General features: G+C 43.8%; 1 protein-coding gene across 1 annotated transcript in view; it reads left to right on the plus strand.

Moving 5' to 3' along the window:
* Positions 1-9,995: 9,995 nt before the first annotated feature.
* NFASC (neurofascin) overlaps positions 9,996-20,480 on the plus strand; it is a 222,563-nt gene continuing 212,078 nt past the window's right edge. The window contains exons 1-3 of the mRNA XM_084853243.1: positions 9,996-10,355; positions 11,454-11,624; positions 13,437-13,662. The gene's annotated coding sequence lies outside the window, so the exon portion shown is untranslated. The remainder of the gene's footprint in view (positions 10,356-11,453; positions 11,625-13,436; positions 13,663-20,480) is intronic.

The raw sequence follows: 20,480 nt of genomic DNA on the forward strand, positions 1-20,480 counted from the left end.
TTGACACTGGGGCATAAGGGAATTGTGGCTGGTTGTACCCTGGTTGAGGAAGGCACATTTTCCTTGCTCCCACTTTGCCATTTTAATCAAATTACTCAAGGCAAACAAGATTATGCTGTGCCTTGTTTACCGCTATGTGTGTTCCCATCTTCCTCATTACTTTGCCTATTTTAAAAGAAATACTCCTGTAATAAATACTTGCTAAAATGTTGACTGTGTGGCTTTTGAGCTATTTGATAAAGTTTACAAATTGGAAGCATTTAAAAAGATGTGTTCTTACCTAGTTTGTATTGGCCACCTATGCCCTAAGGTTTAAATGTCACATATGGCTGGATGTAATTTTGCACAATCAATAATTTTGTCAGCTCTGTTTCCATCCTCTTGCTGGTTTCCATAGATACAGATGGGAAGTGACAGGTTCTCATTGTCTGCATTGACCCCGTTGTAACCTTTCGCTCCTGGACTTCCTTATTGGAGAATATGCTTACGCTGCTGTCTGGGTTTCCTCCACCACCCCTGTTTGTACCTTCCTTATTTTGATAATTCTTCAGATCCCTTCAGGATAAAAGCACTGGATAAACCTGATTTTGCTTATTTACTGCAGCAACTTTGCTGGATTGTCTTCCCTTTTTTGGCCTGAATAGGCTGGTGGCAGTCGCATGACACCACATGACAATTGCATGGTACAGCAGGAAGGCAGGACTGTAACCCCTTTGATGCTGATATCCAGATGGTGATTTTTGTTATGAAGCCATCTTCTAATGAAATGGTAACAGTTTGGGTGAGTTACCCCAGCTAAGTTGCATCTGCAGCAGGAGTATGCCTTTGCTGGGGATCCACAATTCTGGTGGCCATGCAAGTGTCCATCACCCTCTGATGAGCGTGATGAGAAGAGTCCCAAACTTTCTTTCCAGCCCCAAGCTGGGGAGGGAGTGGGGATTGTTCCCAAAGTGCAACGAAACTATGGAAATGATCCCTGCTCCCACATCACTCCAGCTCTGAGCAGGAGAGGAAGGTTGGGGTTGCCATTTTGGCACTGGGCTACTGAGATGCTTAGCATTGGATGGAGAGCAGAGGATTGTCCCTGACCTTCTGCAGAGGTGAAGCATGAGATCAAGGACAAGGGGATAGGCAGAATCCTGGCAACCACACATTTTGGCTTGGCTACCAAGCCCAGCAAGCTGTTGTGCACCCCTGGGTCATCAAACATCCAAAGATCTACAACAAGGCCCACTATATCAACTCATAGCAGTATCACTATGTATTATTTTATTGATACCTTCTTTCCAAATATAAGAAAACACATGAGATGCTAGTGGACCTCAGGGTTAAAATTCAGAAAAGAAGAAGCCCTGAATTTCATGAAACTGATACATTATATGGCTAGCATAACTTGAAACTACTACTGGTCCCTTCTGTATACTGGGTTTCTCTTCCTCAAATCTATCCCTAATGTTTCGAAGTTGGAGGACTTTGCTTAGTTCAAAGAGTCTTAGCCCATTTTGCAAGAAGTTGGCCAAGTTATCAAAAAGGATGGGATTTACCACATCAGTTAATGTTCTTAATGCAACATATGTTGTGAAGCTCATCTGCCATTATTCTTTTAAGAATCCCTTTCAGTCTGTTGCAATGCTTTTCACAAAGTGTGGTGAGTCTCCCTGGAGGAAAAGCAGGGAGCTGCAAAGGGTGAGGCCAAGCTATTCCCTGATCTTGCGTCATCGTCATTGGGCCAGGAGGATTTGAGAATGCCCAGCTCTTCCAAATCAATGCAAAGACAGGAGATGGCTGTTTTTCTCCTTCCTTGTCATTGCTGATGGTCAGTAGGTAAAAGCCTTTTTGTTTTTCAGGCTTTTGGCTACGCTAAGTCTCCTCAATCTTTATGCACAAGCTGTGGTTGTCTTCCATTCCTCTCTGCTTCTCAGTGTCTTCCTTCCTGTCTTCCTCAAGCAATGGAAAAAAGTGGAAGGTTCCAGGCACACACTCTTAGTAATTTCTCTTAGTTCGCATACTAGAGATTGCTCTTGGCCAAGGGAGTTTTATCTCAAATATTAATTTGAGAACACCTATGTCAGAAAATGGAATACAGGGCTTAGAGATGGGAAGCCTTGAGCAAGGAATTTATGTTTTGTGGGGGAATGGAGGTTTAAGAGCATGACAAAATCAACATTTTCAGTAGATGTAATGCAGGTTAGTTTTAGGGTATCCAGTTGAAAAAGAAGGAAGGCTTCTGCACCATTTACAATTACGTAGAAAGGTTATTTCAGAAAGTGTATCTTGCATGACAGTCTACACCTCCTGAAATTCCCCCTTTTACACAACTATTAAAGGTTCAGGAACTCAGTCCTTTTTTTTTAGTTGGCCACCCTATTTAGAGTGGACATTAAACAAATGTGAGATATTAACAAAATATTAATGAAAGCAAGATATGAGCCGCAATGTGGGAGTCACAAGCAGGAGATTTCCATTGGATGACAGGGGTAGCTACAACTAACCAATTCCGGATATTTAGGGGTAACTAATCATGTTTCTTAAATTAAGATTAAGGCTGCAATCCTATAGATTGGGTTTATTTTGGAGTAGGCATGTATAGGGTTTCACTACATGATTAGATATGTGTACTCCAGAGGGTATTGTGCAGGTGCAAGTAATTCTTGCAAGTAATATTTACATCCTCTTGGACTCATCAAATTCTCTTGCTGATAGCTCTGTAATTTTCAAGTTCTTGTAAATCTCTAGTCAGGGTCACTGGTGTGGCTTTTGGCACTGGCCATCCAAATAATCCTGATCAACAGGATTGGCTCTGTGTAATAATCTCTGTAGCTGTTCTGAGTTAATGAGAATTGCAGGTATTGCTGAAGATAAATAATTTTGGTGGCACTTTTATTTCATGCATACACAGTGGAGGCTGGTGCCTCCAATGTCATGGGGTGGTGAATCCAGAGTGCTGAACCTTATCCCCAAATTAGCTCCTTTAGAGTTCTGATTGGTTCTGACAGAAACCTAGAGTGGATTCACCACCCCACTGACATTGGAGTGACATTGCCACAAGCTGCCTTGGGAGGGCTTCTGCCCAGAAAGGTGGCCAAGAAATACTATAAAGAAAGAAATTGGTGCCATCAGCCTCCACTGCACACACAAAACATTGTGCACTCCCAACTACGGCTTGGGGGTGGGGTGGGGGGTCTGGTCAAATAATAGTTTAGGTATTTTAAAGTATTAACTTTATTAGAAAAAGATACTCATGCTAATTACAAACCCAAGTTAAAGCAGAACTGTATGCATGTTTAGACAGAAAAAGACGTACTACTCGCAGCATTCATTAATGCTGCAAACTGTAGGACTTTTTTCCTGTCTAAACATGCATAGGATTGCACCATTAGTTAACTGTTTCTGTGAAACAATGAAATGAACTTTCTTTTAAAAATGTAATGAATTATTATAACTTCTAACAAAGGTAATGTTACATACAAAGAATTCACTGAATAGTATTTCTCTTTCGGTTTTTATTCTGGAACACCACAGTCAGCTTACAGTTGCACAATTATATTTTAAAAAATAAAAACAGAAATAAAACAAAGTAACAGCAACTATTTTAAGATACAATTTTTAAACACTGTTGTGCTAAGTAGTTGTTCAGTCGTTCAGTCGTGTCCGACTCTTCGTGACCCCATGGACCATAGTACGCAAGGCCTTCCTGTCCTGCGCTCTCTCCTGGAGGGTGCTCAAGTTCATATTCATTGCATCAGTGATGCTATCTAGCCATCTCATCCTCTGCCGTCCCCTTCTCCTTTTGCCTTCAGTCTTTCCCAGCATCAGGGTCTTTTCCAGGGAGTTTTCTCTTCGCATTAGGTGGCCAAAATATTGGAGCTTCAGCTTCAGTATCTGTCCTTCCAATGAGCACTCCAGGTTGATTTCCTTTAGGATTGACTGATTTGACCTCCTTGCAGTCCAGGGGACTCATAAGAGTCTTCTCCAGCACCACAGTTCGAAAGCATCAATTCTTCGGCGCTCAGCCTTCCTTATAGTCCAGCTCTCACAGCCATACATTACTACTGGGAAAACCATAGCTTTGATTAGACGGACCTTTGTTAGCAAGGTGATGTCTCTGCTTCTTACTATGCTGTCTAGGTTTGCCATAGCTTTCCTCCCAAGGAGCAAGCGTCTTATAATTTCATGGCTACAGTCACCATCTGCAGTGATCTTGGAGCCCAAGAAAATAAAATCTGTCACTGCATCCATTTCTTCCCCTTCTATATGCCAGGAAGTGATGGGGCCAGATGCCATGATCTTAATTTTTGTTATGTTGAGTTTCAAACCAGCTTTTGCACTCTCCTCTTTCACCCTCAACAAGAGGCTCTTTAGATCCTCTTCGCTTTCTGCCATTAGGGTGGTATCGTCTGCATATCGGAGGTTGTTGATAATTCTCCCAGCAATCTTAATTCCGACCTCTGATGCATCCAACCCGGCGTTTTGCATGATGTACTCTGCATATAAATAAGCAGGGTGACAATATGCAGCCTTGTCGTACTCCGTTCCCAATTTTGAACCACTCGGTTGTTCCATGTCTGGTTCTTACTGTTGCTTCTTGACCCTCGTACAGGTTTCTCAGGAGACAGGTAAGGTGGTCTGGTATTCCCATCACTTTAAGAATTTGCCACAGTTTGTTGTGATCCACACAATCAAAGGCTTTAGCGTAGTCAATGAAGCAGAAATAGACGTTTTTCTGGAATTCTCTTGCTTTCTCCATGATGCAGCGAATGTTGGCGATTTGATCTCTAGTTCCTCTGCCTCTTTGAAACCCAGCTTGTACTTCCGGTAGTTCTCGGTTCGCATACTGTTGAAGCCTAGCTTGTAAGATTTTGAGCATCACCTTGCTGGCATGTGAAATGAGCGCAATTGTGCGGTAGTTTGAACACTCTTTGGCGTTGCCCTTCTTTGGAATTCGAATGTAAACTGACCTTTTCCAGTCTTGCGGCCATTGTTGAGTGTTCCAAATTTGTTGGCATATTGAATGCAGCACTTTAACAGCATCATCTTTTAGGATTTTAAATAGCTCAGCTGGAATACTGTCATCTCCGCTAGCTTTGTTGTTACTAATGCTTCCTAAGGCCCACTTGACTTCACTCTCTATTTTTCCTCGATTTCTTTGCATTGTTCATTTAAGAAGGCCTTCTTGTCTCTCCTTGCTATTCTCTGGAACTCTGCATTCAGTTGGATATATCTTCCCCTTTCTCCCTTACTTTTTGCTTCCCTTCTTTCGTCAGCTACTTGTAAAGCCTCATCAGACAGCCACTTGGCTTTCTTGCATTTCTTTTTCTTTGGGATGGATTTCGTTGCTGCCTCCTGAACAATGTTACGGACTTCCGTCCATAGTTCCTCAGGCACTCTGTCTATCAGGTCTAATCCCTGAAATCTATTCCTCACCTCCACTGTATATTCATAAGGGATATGATGGAGGTCATACCTGAATGGTTTAGTGGTTTTCCCTACGTTCTTCAATTTAAGCCAAAATTTTGCAACAAGAAGCTCATGATCTGAGCCACAGTCATCTCCAGGTCTTGTTTTTACTGACTGTATGGAGCTTGTCCTTCTTTGGCTGCAAAGGACATAATCAATCTGATTTCGATATTGACCATCTGGTGATAGAATCATAGAATCATAGAATAGTAAGGCTGGAAGGGGCCTACAAGGCCATCGAGTCCAACCCCCTGCTCAATGCAGGAATCCAAGTCAGAGCATCCCTGACAAATGGCTGTCCAGCCTCGTCTTGAAGGCCTCCAGTGTGGGAGAGCCCACCACCTCCCCAGGTAATTGGTTCCATTGTCGTATTGCTCTTACAGTCAGGAAGTTTTTCCTGATGTTCAGCCAGAATCTGGCTTCCTGTAACTTGAGCCCATTATTCCGTGTCCTACACTCTGGGATGATCAAGAAGAGATCCTGGCCTTCTTCTCTCTGACAGCCTTTCAAGTACTTGAAGAGTGTTATCATATCTCCCCTCAGTCTTCTCTTCTCAAGGCTAAACATGCCCAGTTCTTTCAGTCTCTCTTCATAGGGCTTTGTTTCCAGTCCCCTGATCATCTTTGTGATGTCCATGTGTAGAGTCGTCTCTTGTGCTGTTGGAAAAGAGTGTTTGCTATGATCAGCGTGTTCTCTTGGCAAAACTCTATTAGCTTTTGTCCTGCTTCATTTTGTACACCAAGGCCATGCCTGCCTGTTATCCCAGTGATTTCTTGACTTCCTACTTTAGCATTCCAATCCCCTATGATGAAGAGGACATCTTTTTTTGGTGTTAGTTCTAGAAGGTGTTGTAGATCTTCATAGAACCGGTCAACCTCAGCTTCTTTGGCCTCAGTGGTTGGGGCATAGACTTGAATTACTGTGATGTTGAATGGTTTGCCTTGGGTTCGTACTGAGATCATTCTGTCGTTTTTAAGATTGTACCCCAGTACTGCTTTTCCCACCCTTTTGTTGACTATGAGTGCTACTCCATTTCTTCTAAGGGATTCTTGCCCACAGTAGTAGATATGATGGTCACCTGAATTAAATTCGCCCATGCCTGTCCATTTTAGTTCTCTGATTCCCAAGATGTCGATGTTCAATCTTGCTATCTCATGTTTGACCACCTCCAGCTTACCTTGATTCATTGATCTGACATTCCAGGTTCCTAAACAATATTATTCCTTACAGCATTGGACTTTCCTTTCACCACCAGACACATCCACAGCTGAGTGTCCTTTCGGCTTTGGCCCAGCCACTTCAATCTTTCTGGCACTACTTGGAAATACCCTCTGCTCTTCCCCAGTAGTATATTGGACACCTTCTGACCTGAGGGGCTCATCTTCCGGCGTCATCTCTTTTAGCCTTGTGATACGTTCCATGGGGTTTTCTTGGCAAGAATACTGGAGTGGGTTGCCATTTCCTTCTCCAGTGGACCACATTTTGTCAGAACTCTCTGCCATGACCTGTCCATCTTGGGTGGCCCTGCACAGCATAGCTTATGGCTTCACTGAGTTTCACAAGCCCCTTCACCGCAACAAGGCAGTGATCCATGAAGGGGCTAAGTAGACAGCAGGTCAGTTTTTCAAGGATCAGTTTCACTTCACTGCCATCTTCGTAATCAAATTTGTTATCAGTGTGCCCCTGACCACTGCAGGGCTAGGTTGCAAGCATCTCTTGCTAGCAAATGACACCATGATGGGATGGAATTAAAAAAGTAAGCAGCCATCTGTACAGTGGGACTCTTGGCTTTGTGGAATATTTGATTGTGGTCAAATAGGCCATCAATTGACAAGTGTGTAAACCTTACTCCTAACTGTAATGGCACCTGTTATTAAATCAGCTGCCACAAAACTGGTTTTTAGTATGATATCTGCCACTAAAAAGTGGAATCTTTGTTTACAAGCAATGCTGAGAATACATGCTTCTTGAAGAATAGAAACAGGGTCTTTTCACAAGGCCATTTTCAGTTCTGTATTAGAAAACTGCATACACACTATGTGGTGAATGCGTATGTGTGTCTTTCTGTTATGTGTATATGCCGAAGGTACACCCAGCCAGAGCCCTCCACTCATCATGGCTTCCTACCACATGTAAGTGCATCTGTTTTGCTGCATACATTGTATGTTATCATGTATGAAGGAGGGCAAACACTTTGCTTACATCAGCAGTAGGGAACCTGGTGGTCTTCCAGATATTTTGGAGTACAGTTCTCACCAGCCCCAGCCAGCATGGCTCATTAGGGATGATGGGAATTGTACTCCAAATCTGGAGGGCACCAGGTTGTATATATCTGGCTTACACTAAAGTGATATCAGCCTTTTGTGTGTAATTGCAATCAAACATTAGAACTAACTTGATGAACTTTGTGAGGAGGGGGGCTGGAGAGGTCCAATCCTTCCCCAGATGCACTCATCACTATCGTTTGCATTCCTGCCCCAAGCAAGCTGGCCTGAGCCTGCCTCTTGTTCCACCCATTTCAGAGCATTTCTACATGAGGCTTTTATTGCATGCTCATGACCGGTCACTCACAGAAGTTTGTGGGTCCTTTACACGACATCGTCACCTTCCAGGGCGTCTCCTGCACTTTTTTACCTTTATCCTGCTTTGTAAAAGATCGGAGATAACGTGATAGGGAACATTAATCTGATATATCAGCTGTGTGTAATGATGGAGTTGCGTTATAACCACAGCGCCATCTAGTGGCAGTAAGAGGACACATATAGAACTTGCCGAGAAAGGAAATCCCTGATACAAAGCATGTGTTCACCCGTGTAAAGGAGCCAACCTTAATCCCATAAAGACTCTGGAAGCAGAAACCCTGGTAAGGATGCAGGATTTTAGCCTCATATGGTGAAGCCCTCAGTGGTGGGTTGATCATTCTTCTGCCACCCATCCTCAGCCCACCAATCCATCATTGAGGTCATTGTCTCAAGTGTATTGAGAGGTGTGGCCAAGCCATTTTTCCAAACCTAGTCCTTCCTCCGGTTACCCCAAACTGAAAATGACAGTGAGTTACAATTCCTGAGAAGGAGGTAAAGAATGTTCTCACACCTACACAGAACCTATGTTTTGAGATGGCTGAGGAGGAATTACTTCCTGCTATTGCCATCCCAGGTCTTGGGGCTTGAGGGGGAAGGAAACAATGCTCCATTCCTTATACAATGAAGTAGTTTTCTTTCGGAAAATCACTGGAATTCCCTGTTTATGGCTGCTCCGGTTAAAAATCAAGTGTGCTCCTCTCTGCAGAATCTTATTCAGGTACAGTTTTGTGTCTATGCAAAAGCATCCTGCAACATTAGGAACTGGCTTACACATTTACTTATACTAACAGACACTGTTACTCACACACACACTAAGGCAGGGTTGAGGAACCTCTTTCAGCCTTATGGCCAAATTCATTTTTGGAAAAGCTTGCAGGGGCCTCTTGGCAATGGTGGGCAGGGCTGAAGACAAAGGGGATGGGGCCAGAAATATACAAAAAAGGTCCAGCATGTTGTAATGTAAAGCTTTTACTGCCAGGAATGAAGCCTTAGGAGAAGCATTTCAACTTTTAGAATGGGGGAGAAGCTGCACAGAAGCCAGGAAACCACCAAGCAATTGGTGGTTAGGGGAAAGGGGTTGGCCATCTGGGGAACTCCGGATTGAGACCACAGGAGGGCCAGATTTGGCCCTCGGGTCTGAACTTCCACACCCCTGCACCAAAGGCCCATCAGGTTTAATGGGTGCGGTAGGGAAGATTGCTCTGGTCCTTTCCCCAACTTCTCCTTAAAATGGTTTGAATTGAGTGTGTCTTCACCTCTTCCAGATTTCATCTTGACTTATAATGGTTCAACACCAGGCCCCTCATCTGCCAGTTTCCCTCCTTTCCCCCCTCCTTTTCCACACTAACACAAACTTAGCAAGTTGTGGGGGAAGGACAGATAATAAATAATGGCAGCCAATGCTAAATCAGGGGGCTGCTTCTAAACTGTTTCTGCTGACATGAACTCTGGGAAGTTAAGGGTTTTTTTAAAAAAATTCCTCCTGACTCGTTGGCCAGAATGAATAATAATTTTAAAAAATCAATTCCTAGAGATCCTGTTCTTAAAAGAAGTTTTGAACATCCACAGAACCCTTTATTAGAGAGCTGGACATATAAGGGGTGCCCTCTGCTTACACAAGCCCTCTTATCAGCCTGGTTTCCTCCCTACCGCTCACAACATGTTACTGGAAAGTATCCAGTGATCACATTGCACTAGCATGAACGACCCCTAGTGGAAAGCCAATAGGTCTTGCTGCCAGCAAGTGCTATTCGTGTTGCACTAGAAGCTGTTTCCCATTAGCCCCACGTCATCTACATTAGTGGTACCGTTGCACTGGATATGGCCCTGTTTTTGAAAAGATGGAGTAAGAAGGAAATTGGCAGACAAGAAGGGTGGAGGAGCTCTTTCAGGGTTATGGTTAGTCTTGGAAAGACCCAGCCCATTCCAAATTGAGTCGGGTGAGTTTCCCCATCATTGCCCTAGCTTCAGTGTCAGTATCTCTCTCTCTCTCTCTCTCTCCCCTTTGGCATCTAGTCCTGCGTCAGTGCACACATGTTTAACTCTTTGAAAAGCAGCCAACTATATCCAGGGGGAAGTCCTGTTTGGGCTACGAAGGCTCCTGCTGTGAAGCAATTATCCTTTCATTGTCTCTTAATGCCTTCACTGTTCTGCAATGCTGTACAAGTTAAACACTTAGCCAGCTTGGCTGGGCAGAATGTCCCAGGGCTGGAGCACAGCAAACCTCTCAAAATATTCTCTTATCAGCATTGCCAGCAATGCAGTAAGTGACTCAGCAGAACAGCTACAGTGCAGAGTGGCACTGCAAGGAAATTGGTGAGTCCTTTCCTGTGTGATGATGTCCAAGGTCTCTTGGAAAGCATCATGTTGTGTGCATGTGGTTCACAAAAACCAGGTTCTAGCTGCAATCTTTTATACATACTTATTTGGGAATAAGTCCTGTTGGATTAAGTGGGCTGGCTTCTGAGTAAGCATGCATAGGGCCAGGTTGTTAGTTGAAAAACTTGATATGTATTATAATCTTTTTCTTTTAAACTCTTGGAAACACAAGTTCAGGCTTCTGCATAATCAACCACATGTTTAAGATAATGGGCTATATTTCCTGTGTATTTGAGTTAAAGAGCCAGCATAATGTTACAGCTGTGCTGTAACTGTAACATGCTTTGTTGTTGTTCAGTCGTTCAGTCGTGTCCGACTCTTCGTGACCCCATGGACCATAGCACGCCAGGCCTTCCTGTCCTGCGCTCTCTCCCGGAGCGTGCTCAAGTTCATATTCATTGCATCGGTGATGCTATCTAGCCATCTCATCCTCTGCCGTCCCCTTCTCCTTTTGCCTTCAGTCTTTCCCAGCATCAGGGTCTTTTCCAGAGACAGTCATGTTGCCCAAAAGAAAAATTCCCAAAGAAAAATTCCAAAATCTGTATCACATAATACCTCTTAGCTCAATAAGGGTATTATGGTGATACTGATTTTGGAAATTTTCTTTTGGAACTCTTTAGAATGATTTTGATAGCCTGTGAGTCAATGGTGTACAGTTAAGTTCATTTTGCAATGGAAAGCTGTGAGCTCCTGCTTGTACTGTGGGTCATACCTCCATGTCTGGGTTGGGGCTAGAAAACTAGTTTTGCATTGTCTGGGAAGTGAGGGTATACCAAAAAATGGAAGGAACCAGTTTTGATTTGGGATGCTGAAAGCTGTTTTAGGGGTCTCATGCTACCTTAGAATCAACACTGCCTGCTTCTGTAGCTTCTCTTCACCATATTGCCTACAAAAGCTGTACATTTTTAAATATATGGTAGAGACTGATCCATGTAAAGGCTGCCCTGCGCCTCTTCTCATGCAAAAAAGGGAGGACATGAAACAATCTATTCCCTCCTCTCCAGATTTTGATTAGAATTTCTATAATATGCCTAGTACTGTAGGATGTGAGCATCTGGTATTGGAGCCTCCTCAGTCTCCGCCACTACAAAAATTGGGATGGTTCCATGAGAAAAACCCAACAGGAAGAAAACCAAGGCCATGTTGGCATTTCTTTGTGGCTGTCATTCTACGGTAAAAACTTCTAGCGTGGTCAGCTGAATGCAGGTATGTTTCCCTGAGAAACTAGACAGCCCTAAGTACTGTTTTGGAAATTACTGTTTCAGTAGTAAATGGGAAGTGTAACTGCACCATGCTTTTTTCTTTTTTTGGACTTCACTAACATCAGAAATGAGAGCTCATGCATGTCACACATGGAGAGTAACGTGGGCTATCCCTCCATCAGGATCTCATGCATCATCCTATAGCTGACGTTACCAAAGAAATATAAAAGATGAATTATTAGGTAGCATGTGAGCTGTCACAGCTGCCACCACTCTCAAGAGCAACCTACACCTTGAACCTTTACCTGAGTGTTGGGCTACATTTGTTTTCCCCTGTTGGTAAATTGCCTAGACTTGATCAGTCTATCTAAAATCAACTATTGGCTCCTTGTGATCGATTCCTATAAAGATTATTACCCCCTCTTTTTTGGGATCCCAATCCCACAAAGATGCACCAGTTCCAATCCACTTGTGACATAAACAGGGCTGGAATAGGAGCAGACCCAAGGCAGGACTGGTTAGACGTTCAGAGTGTAGGGTGATAGGTTCTGTAGTAGCAATGAGCAGAAGCTGCATACACTATAGATTAGCAAAGACCAATAGGAAAGCCTTTCATTGCTGGCCAATCCAGCAAACCAGTTTCTTGGGCTGGGAAGGCAAAGAAGAAGACAAAAATGCCTGAGGATAATTAGTCAACTAAGGGCGCAGTCCTATCGAGATAGATGGCCGCCTCCAAACTCGGAGGCAGCCACCTATCCAAAGGAGGGCAAAAAAAGCACAGAGGGGATCGTTCCCTCCACGCTCCTCCTGCCCTGCTTTTTCGGCTAGACAGCCAATTGCGGCTGTCTAGCCGCGGGAGCACGGAGTGGGGAAGGAGGCTGCTGTACGACACATAGGATGTGCCGTACAGACAGCTGTGCTTTCCCTGCCCCAGAACACCCCTTTCCAGCTGCTCTGCACTCTTGTGAGCATGGAGGATGGGGCTGTTCCGCACTGCCTCCGAGGGAGTGCAGAAGTGGGGAGAGGTCGGTTCTCTGGGAACTGACCTCGGAGCTCTGAAGTGCAGGTTCCGAGGTCGGTTCCCAGAAAGCACCATATCCTATGGCCGTCTAGCCGCTATCTGGCAGCCGTAGGATTGCTCCCTAAATCTCAGCCAAAAGGTAGGCTAGACCTTCTGGTCTAGATCTTCCATGGTAGGGGATTCATAGTACTTGAGTTAATATACCTGGTGGTGGCCAAAGTGCCTTGTTTTCTTATACAGCTCTGCTTGCTTTTGAGAAGCTGCCCTGAGGTATAGGAGAATAAGACCTTTTCCCCCACAGTTCAGCTTGTACACCATGTTATCTATCCTATAGGACTGCTTAGTTTCATCAACAGGAACTGGTACAAAAGGAGACAGCATCTTTTGGAACAACAGAAAAAGGCCATCGTACAAGGGTCTCTGGTTTGCACTGTGCAGAACATGGGGACTGGCCCTGGCTGGCACGCTGAGTCTGTTTTCAGCTGACTCTGAGAGAAGCATAGAGTGGGCAGTGTGTTTTGGGCTACAGCTCCTGCATTATTCACAAGGGAAATCCACAGAGAGGAGAGGGAGGAATAAACGGGGGGGGAGGGGGGAGTAGCTGTTAATGCGTGGCAGTGTGCGTCCTCCCATTTGCTGTGCTACTTGGAGGCTTGGTGGGCTTGAGATAATGAGCCTCTATGTAAGCCACAGAGGAGGAGGAGGGATGGTGAGCAGAGAGTGATTTTTCGGCAGCAGTTCAATTGCACATCTATATTTTGACCCTGGAAAAGATCTCTTCGGTTTTCTCGGCAGCTGAAGGCCAGAGGTCTGCTTCCCTGGAAACAGCAAGGATTTTACACCTAGCTGAGCTGCTTGGATGTTTCCCAGGTCTTTGCAATCATGACTCAAATATTCCTTGTCTCGCATGGAGGACCTTCTCGTTTGGGATAGAGGTGACTGAAAGACAACTGAATAGCCCTGAAGGGAGCGAGAAAGAATCAGAGAAGGGCAAATGGCTTCAGGGTGAACGGTGACAAAGGTAGGCTCGTCTGCTGATTTGATACCCAACCTGAGGGAGGCATAGAATACATTGGAACAGTTGAAATGATGTAGAAGGGTAAGTGTGTCATTGAATGGCCCAGAATCTCTATGCCACCATTCTCTAGAAGAGAGCAATGAAATACTGGGTTGTGGCTCTCAATAGAACAACAGAGCTGGAGTCTACTCATGCAGCTGTGACTTTGGGTTTTATCCAGTGTTAGTCTAACTTAAGTCCCATTCATTTCAGTGTATCTGCTCTAAGTCACACTAACACTGGATACAACTCTTTATTCTTGCTGGTGGATACCGAAAAACAGCATGATCTGTTTTTTGTTTTTCTCTTTGCACCAATATTCCCATTTTAACATGCTTGGCTTCTTTTGCAGTTGCTACCATTGCAATGTGCTCTGTTTCTATAAACAAAATTAATCCATCTCCCTCCCTCATGTGCTTGTCCTTCAATCTCTCTTTGATTTATTGGGTGTCTCCCAGACCATAGAGATTTAATATGCACATATTTGAATTCCAAGCTCTTTAAAGGCATTGGGTCTTCCTTATCTCAGAGGGAGAAACAAAAATGAGTTGATTCATGGGTTGTTTTGATTCTCAAGGTATGGTAGAAATGGCAATACATTTTTAGAGGTGCAGTGGTTAATAGTAAGAAAACAGTGGTTGAAGTGAACACAGATTTGAACCTTAGGGCTAGAATGCTTATAGATTCTCTTGTTTCCCCATCTGCCGTACCTCACCCCCACACTCCATTTTTAGTATAGAGTGTGAGATGATGATAAAATAGTCAGTACTTTTCCTGAACATTTTGGTTTAAAAAGAACTCTGAATATATTATTCTTAAATATATATATATATATATATTTTACAACTTTTTTTTACTACTACTACATGGTTAAACCACCAGCAAAGCTGATGAAAGCTCCTATTTCCCATGCTCTGTCTGTTTTTGTATGCTACCGCTTTTAGTAATCTTGTAATTTTGCTCATATTTTTTTAACCCCTTAAGCCTTTTAAAAGTTATAAGGGATTTAAATTGAATGAATGCATATTTCAAAATCATGGAAAATTTCTTCAAAGAATGGAACTTTTGGCTTTCTTCTGCTTTGTAATAATAGAGGGGATCAGTGATGTGGGACAGAAAATTTTCCATTTCTGCAAATGCATTGTTTCATAAAACGAGTTAGTAAAATAATGAATAGACAGAGTACCAGTCAAAGTAAAGTTGAAGGCAGTTTCAAAGTTGTAATTAACTTTTTTTTCAGGTGACTGTTTTTAGGAATTGTGCATGCATAGATATATAATTAATAAATGCATAGCTCTTTAGGCTCAAATTACTTTATTGTTTTCACTGCCTCCATTAAAAATAATTTAAACAATGTAAGGATGTGTATGCTATTGAATTGTCATGTCTTAACATATTGATAAGTATTCTCATAAAAATATTGGAGTCAAGCATTCCATTTCTTGTTCAAATATAACATTTAAACTACATTAAGTACATTTTATTGACACCAACCCACACACACACAAATATTTTAGTTCAAATAGTTTGGCCATTACCAGTGATAACATGGACAACAACAGCAACAACGAGTCTTGTGGCACCTTAAAGACCAACAAATTTATTCTGGCATAAGCTTGGACAGTGTCCATGAGAGCTTTTGCCACAATAAATTGGTTCGTCTTCAAAGTACCACAAGACCATTTGTCAGTTTAACTGCAATAGGCTAACACAGCTACTCCTCTGTAAAACATTTTTTAAAAAAAATCACAAAACATTTTCGGATTTATATAGCAAGTACACTTAACATGACATACTTTTCAATTTTGTTTACTAAATATAAGTAACGTGTCCAGTTCTGAGCGCCACACTTTAAGAAGGATGCAGACAAACTGGAGAGGGTTCAGAGGAAGGCAACGAAGATGATCAGGGGACTGGAAACAAAGCCCTATGAGGAGAGCCTGAAAGAACTGGGCATGTTTAGCCTTGAGAAGAGACGACTGAGGGGAGATACGATAGCGCTCTTCAAGTCCTTGAAAGGTTGTCACAGAGAGGAAGGCCAGGATCTCTTCTCAGTCATCCCAGAGTGCAGGACACGGAATCATGGGCTCAAGTTACAGGAAGCCAGATTCCGGCTGAACATCAGGAAAAGTGTCCTGACTGTTAGAGCAATACAACAACGGAACCAATGACCTAGGGAGGTAGTGGGCTCTCCCACACTGGAGGCATTCAAGCTGAAGCTGGACAGCCATCTGTCAGAGATGCTTTGACTTACATTCCTGCATTGAGCAGGGGGTTGGACTTGATGGTCTTGTAGGCCCCTTCCAACCCTACTATTCTATTATTCTGTGATTCTATGATTCTAAGTCAAACATACTACAGTAGGTCCCAATCAATTTCCCAGAAAAATTTCCATAAAACTTTTCCAATTCAAATAAAACTGTTCAGAAAACTGAGATCACTGGATAGATTAAAGGTGTTTTGAAGCAGCGAGTCATGGAAACGAGTTGGGATGTTTGTGCTGAGCCCGTCTTCATACCTATGTGTGATTTGAAAACTGGTAGAGTTTTTCACAATGGGATATGAAGTCCAGTTTAACTTGGACTAGCTATAATGCTACATTGTAGGGCAGCCTTCTCCAACCTGATGCCCTCCAGATGTTTTGGACTACAACTCCCATGAGCCCCAGCCAGCATGGCCAATTGTTAGGGATGGAGGGGGTTGTAATCCACAACATCTGGAGGGCACCAGGCTTGGTAAAACTGGTATACGATCTCAGATAAATAGACTATAGCAGGGCACGTTTATCTGCTGGTCTCTCCATATGATGATTTCTATGTAAGAAGACAGGCGTATAATGCAGGGTAAGCATGATAACACAAGAGCGTTTTTTTTAACCTTTTATAATGCTTCTTTTAAAATTTAACCTTCCACAGTTTAACAAATTATAGTGCTTATCTTAGCACATGGTCATACCACTGGCTATGTTTCCAGTCATGGGTCCACTTAAAAATACTTGAATCTTCCCCAAAGGACAGAATCTAATAACTGTATTTTATTTTACCTAAAGGAGCTCCTTCTTCATTGTTTGTGCTTCTTCATGAAAAGCACAAAGTTCTACCAGTCAGCAATGGTCCCTTCCTTAAATACAGTTGCAGAGTCCATCCCAGAGAAGGCATTGTTTTGTTTAAAGTGAGGTAAATTTGAAGCAACTGATATAATTTATATTACGTTAATATAATCCTCAGTAACACAGGGCTCAACCCTGCATAGAAGTCCAGCCCTAGAATCTAGAAACCTTCCAATGTACCCTATTTCGAGCTTAAACAGTCACATTGTAATTTCTATAGAACTGTATTCAGTCTAAGGCTGCAATCTTATAGCCACTTTCCTGGGAGTAAACCCCAGTGAACTCAGTAGGATTTACTTTTGAGTAGATATGTGTAAGAGTGTGTTTCAAAAGCCTTGACTAATGGGGGCATCCATCTTTTTTTCTCCCAGAATGCCCTGGAACAATGCTACATCGTGATGTACTTTCGTTCCCATGAGGTATTCTGTCACCACTTACAAAGGGGATGGTGCTGTGTTGCTGAGCGCAGCAGCCAAGCTGCTGCTTGAAGTGGTAGAAGGGGGGGGGGCGTCTGAAGAAGAAGGAGAAGGAGACCACCACGGCCACCTTATCTTTAAACCTAGCGTTATACGAAAGCTCTTCAGTTTTACCTGCCTGCAAATATTAATTCAGTCTTTGTGTGTGTGTGGGGGGGAGGGGGTTCACACATATGGATGCGCATTTGTGCGCACACACACACACACATACCCCAAAATGCCCCCCCCCCCCAAATCAGGGCTGAATATTTTACACCAGCACTAAACATTATGCCAGCCAGGTGTGCACAAATTTTGGCTGGTCCTCGTAGTCGGCGTAGTTCAGATACATTGCCTTCTGTGCCACAGAGGCAAAGTGCATCCTATTTGTACCTGCTGCCTGGCAAGTGGGTTTTACAGGGGTGGAGCACTGGGCAGTGACAGTGTATGTGTCCGCACATGTGTGTGTTTATGGTGTGTAGCAACCTCTCCTAATCCATTACATTAATGCTGCTTCCCACCATAAGGTCCATCCTTGAGCTGTTTTGAAAGGGTCACTCTTGGCCTTCCTGTTTTGCCAGTGGCTTTTAAAAAACCTGTTACTCCTGCCATGAAGCGTACTGTAGGCTTTTCCTGCCTGTTCGCAGAATTACATTTCGGGTCGCCGCTGGTGACCTGACAACCATGTTTGAGGTTCCCTACTGGCCGCCTTACAGTAATGGGGGACGTCACTTTCACTGTTTTACTGGCCCCTCCCCCTCCTTGTGCTTGGCTTCCATGTCTTTTAGGTCATGTCAGTACAGTACAGTACAGTACAGTACAGACATATCTGTGTGCTCCCCCCCCCACCCACCCATGCATGTAGGCTCTATATGTGTGACGAGTACTCAGGGAAAATGCAGAGTATTGATTGCACATTCGCAACCTACATAAATTGGAGTCCCATCTGCATGCGCACCCTGATGTGTGGAGGTGGAGTGCAGGGCACTGAGTGGGAAGGCCCAGTGGGAGTAATCAAAAACACTGGTCCCTGTCCCCTCATGAGAAGCATGGGGCTTTCCCTTTCCAGTGGAGGCTGGTGGCTCCAATTTTGGTGGGGTGGTGAATCTGGGTTTCAATCAGAACCAGCCAGAACTCTAAAGAAGCTATCTAAGGTGCTGAACCTATTTTTTGGGGGGGTAGGGTTTAGCACCTTGGATAGCTCTTTTAGAGATGTGGCTGGTTCTGACTGAAACCCAGAATGGATTTACAGACCCACCGAAATCAGAGCAACCAGCATCCATTGCCCCTTTCTGCGGGTGAGAGTGACTGAGTGGTGTGCACCAATACAGGCATAACAAATCTGTCTTGAAAACACATAGGAAAGAGAGCAATAACTTTACACAGGAGAGATCAGCTAAAGGAGAGACATGGCAGCTCTTAATCAGCAAGTGCCTCTAGGTTCCTCCATCTGCTCTGACAGGTGCTACCCTTTAGCTCCCAGGCTTCATCCCCTGTATCTCAGATTCTGAGCCCTAGGAGACTTGGCAAGCCTGGCTTGAGCCATCTTAGCAACAGCTGTCCATTAACCACAGCTGTTCTCTTCCTCTAGAAAGACTAGTAAATGTTTAATACCTTCATCTGATACATCCCACACTCTGGGCTACTGCACACCGCTCTTCCTTTCCCACTGCACAGCATGGCATGGCTCTGCAAAACGAGTCTCCCTTTTCATGGGATGGAAGAGGATAGGCCCTATCCAACAGGGCGGCAGCCATCGCTACTGCTAGGGTATTTCAAGGGCTGTTCGCTGCCCCTAGAGTCAGAAGAGCAGCATGTTAGGTTTCCCAGTTGCCAAGATTGGGGAGAACTAATTTGCAGCTTGAGGTATGGCATGTTACTCAGGTCCTTCTGGGATTGTACTACTTCAGAATGTAGATGGGGGAGAGCATATTTGAATGCCCCCTCTCATCAAAAAGGCCCTGCAAGGAGAAACCTAGGGTATCAGTGGAAAAGGCTAGGCTTCTCTTGTGTCATTTTAGTGTTCCACAGGCAGGGAGTCTAACATGGAGGGAACATTCATGGTGTAACTTTCCCCCTCCGCTGCTTTCTGAAGTGGTAAAATCCTAGTAAATCAGCCCCCAGTAACTTGATCGCTGCAGCACAGCATACACCCCCACTAAGTTGCAGGCATTTGCAAGTGTTTCTGGGCTGCTGCCATTTTTAGGATTTTGTAGAAGTGTATTTGTTTTTTTAGCTGCTTATCTCTATTCTGGGTTTTAATTCTGTGGTTAATTGTTTTATTGTTTTCTGTTTGATGAAGGATGTAAGCTGCCTTGAGTGTTTTTCCACCTTTAGAGACAGAAAGTGTGGGGGTATACATTATCTAAATAGGCAAACAAACAAACTGCTAATGGCAGTTCATGGGATTGAGCTGTCCCCAAAACTGAGCCACACTAACTGACCAAGGCAATCTTTTAAGACTGCTACTTCTGGTGCGATTTCACCTGTGAAAGTGATGAACTCTGCATTCCATTGCAATGCACTTACAGTTCATCCTCCGGATTGTAGTTGCACGTTGCATGGGATTGTCTTGAAAGTGGTCTTCAATTATACCTTAGTTTGCATGACTAAGAATGGACCAGAGGCAACACGCAGTATTCATCGTACTCCAATGAAAGGCGCTAGATAAGATGAAGGGGAGTAGGTGAAGTACATGGTAGTTCCCTTGCCAGTTTCGTAAATGAACCATTCCTGTTTAATCTTTGGAATTGCAGGAAGAAAGGAAATGGGATTTTCAGAAGGTGTTATTGAGAACTGCTGATTGTACCACTGGGATCAGAGGTGCTGTGAGCACATTTCCTAAATTAGTACAAAAGAGCTTGGGTGGTAATTACACTTCCATCAATTCAATGCTAGTGTCTTTCAGTGTGACCCTATTAGCCACTGCACTGCACAGAGCAGCTCAAGGATCAGGTGGCTGGGTCCTAGTGCCAAGACATAACTGAGACTCCTAGGCTGCAATGTGGATCCAGCCAGCAGTGCCACATTAGAGGACTTGGGTAGTTTGGAATGAGAGGAAAGTCTCTTCCAACCTCCTTACATGGCATTCTTTGGGCCTTTGTGATCTACAACCTGGTGCAAACATGTGCTGCCCAATCATTGGCTTAATGAAGGGCATGAGGGTTTCCTGGTGATGCAAAGCAGTCACTAGTGCATGACAATTAATGGATTCTGTA

Source organism: Heloderma suspectum, chromosome 4, assembly GCF_057233095.1.
Source record: "Heloderma suspectum isolate Gila_16-S chromosome 4, 16-S_ref, whole genome shotgun sequence".
Classification (NCBI taxonomy): Eukaryota; Metazoa; Chordata; class Lepidosauria; order Squamata; family Helodermatidae; genus Heloderma; species Heloderma suspectum.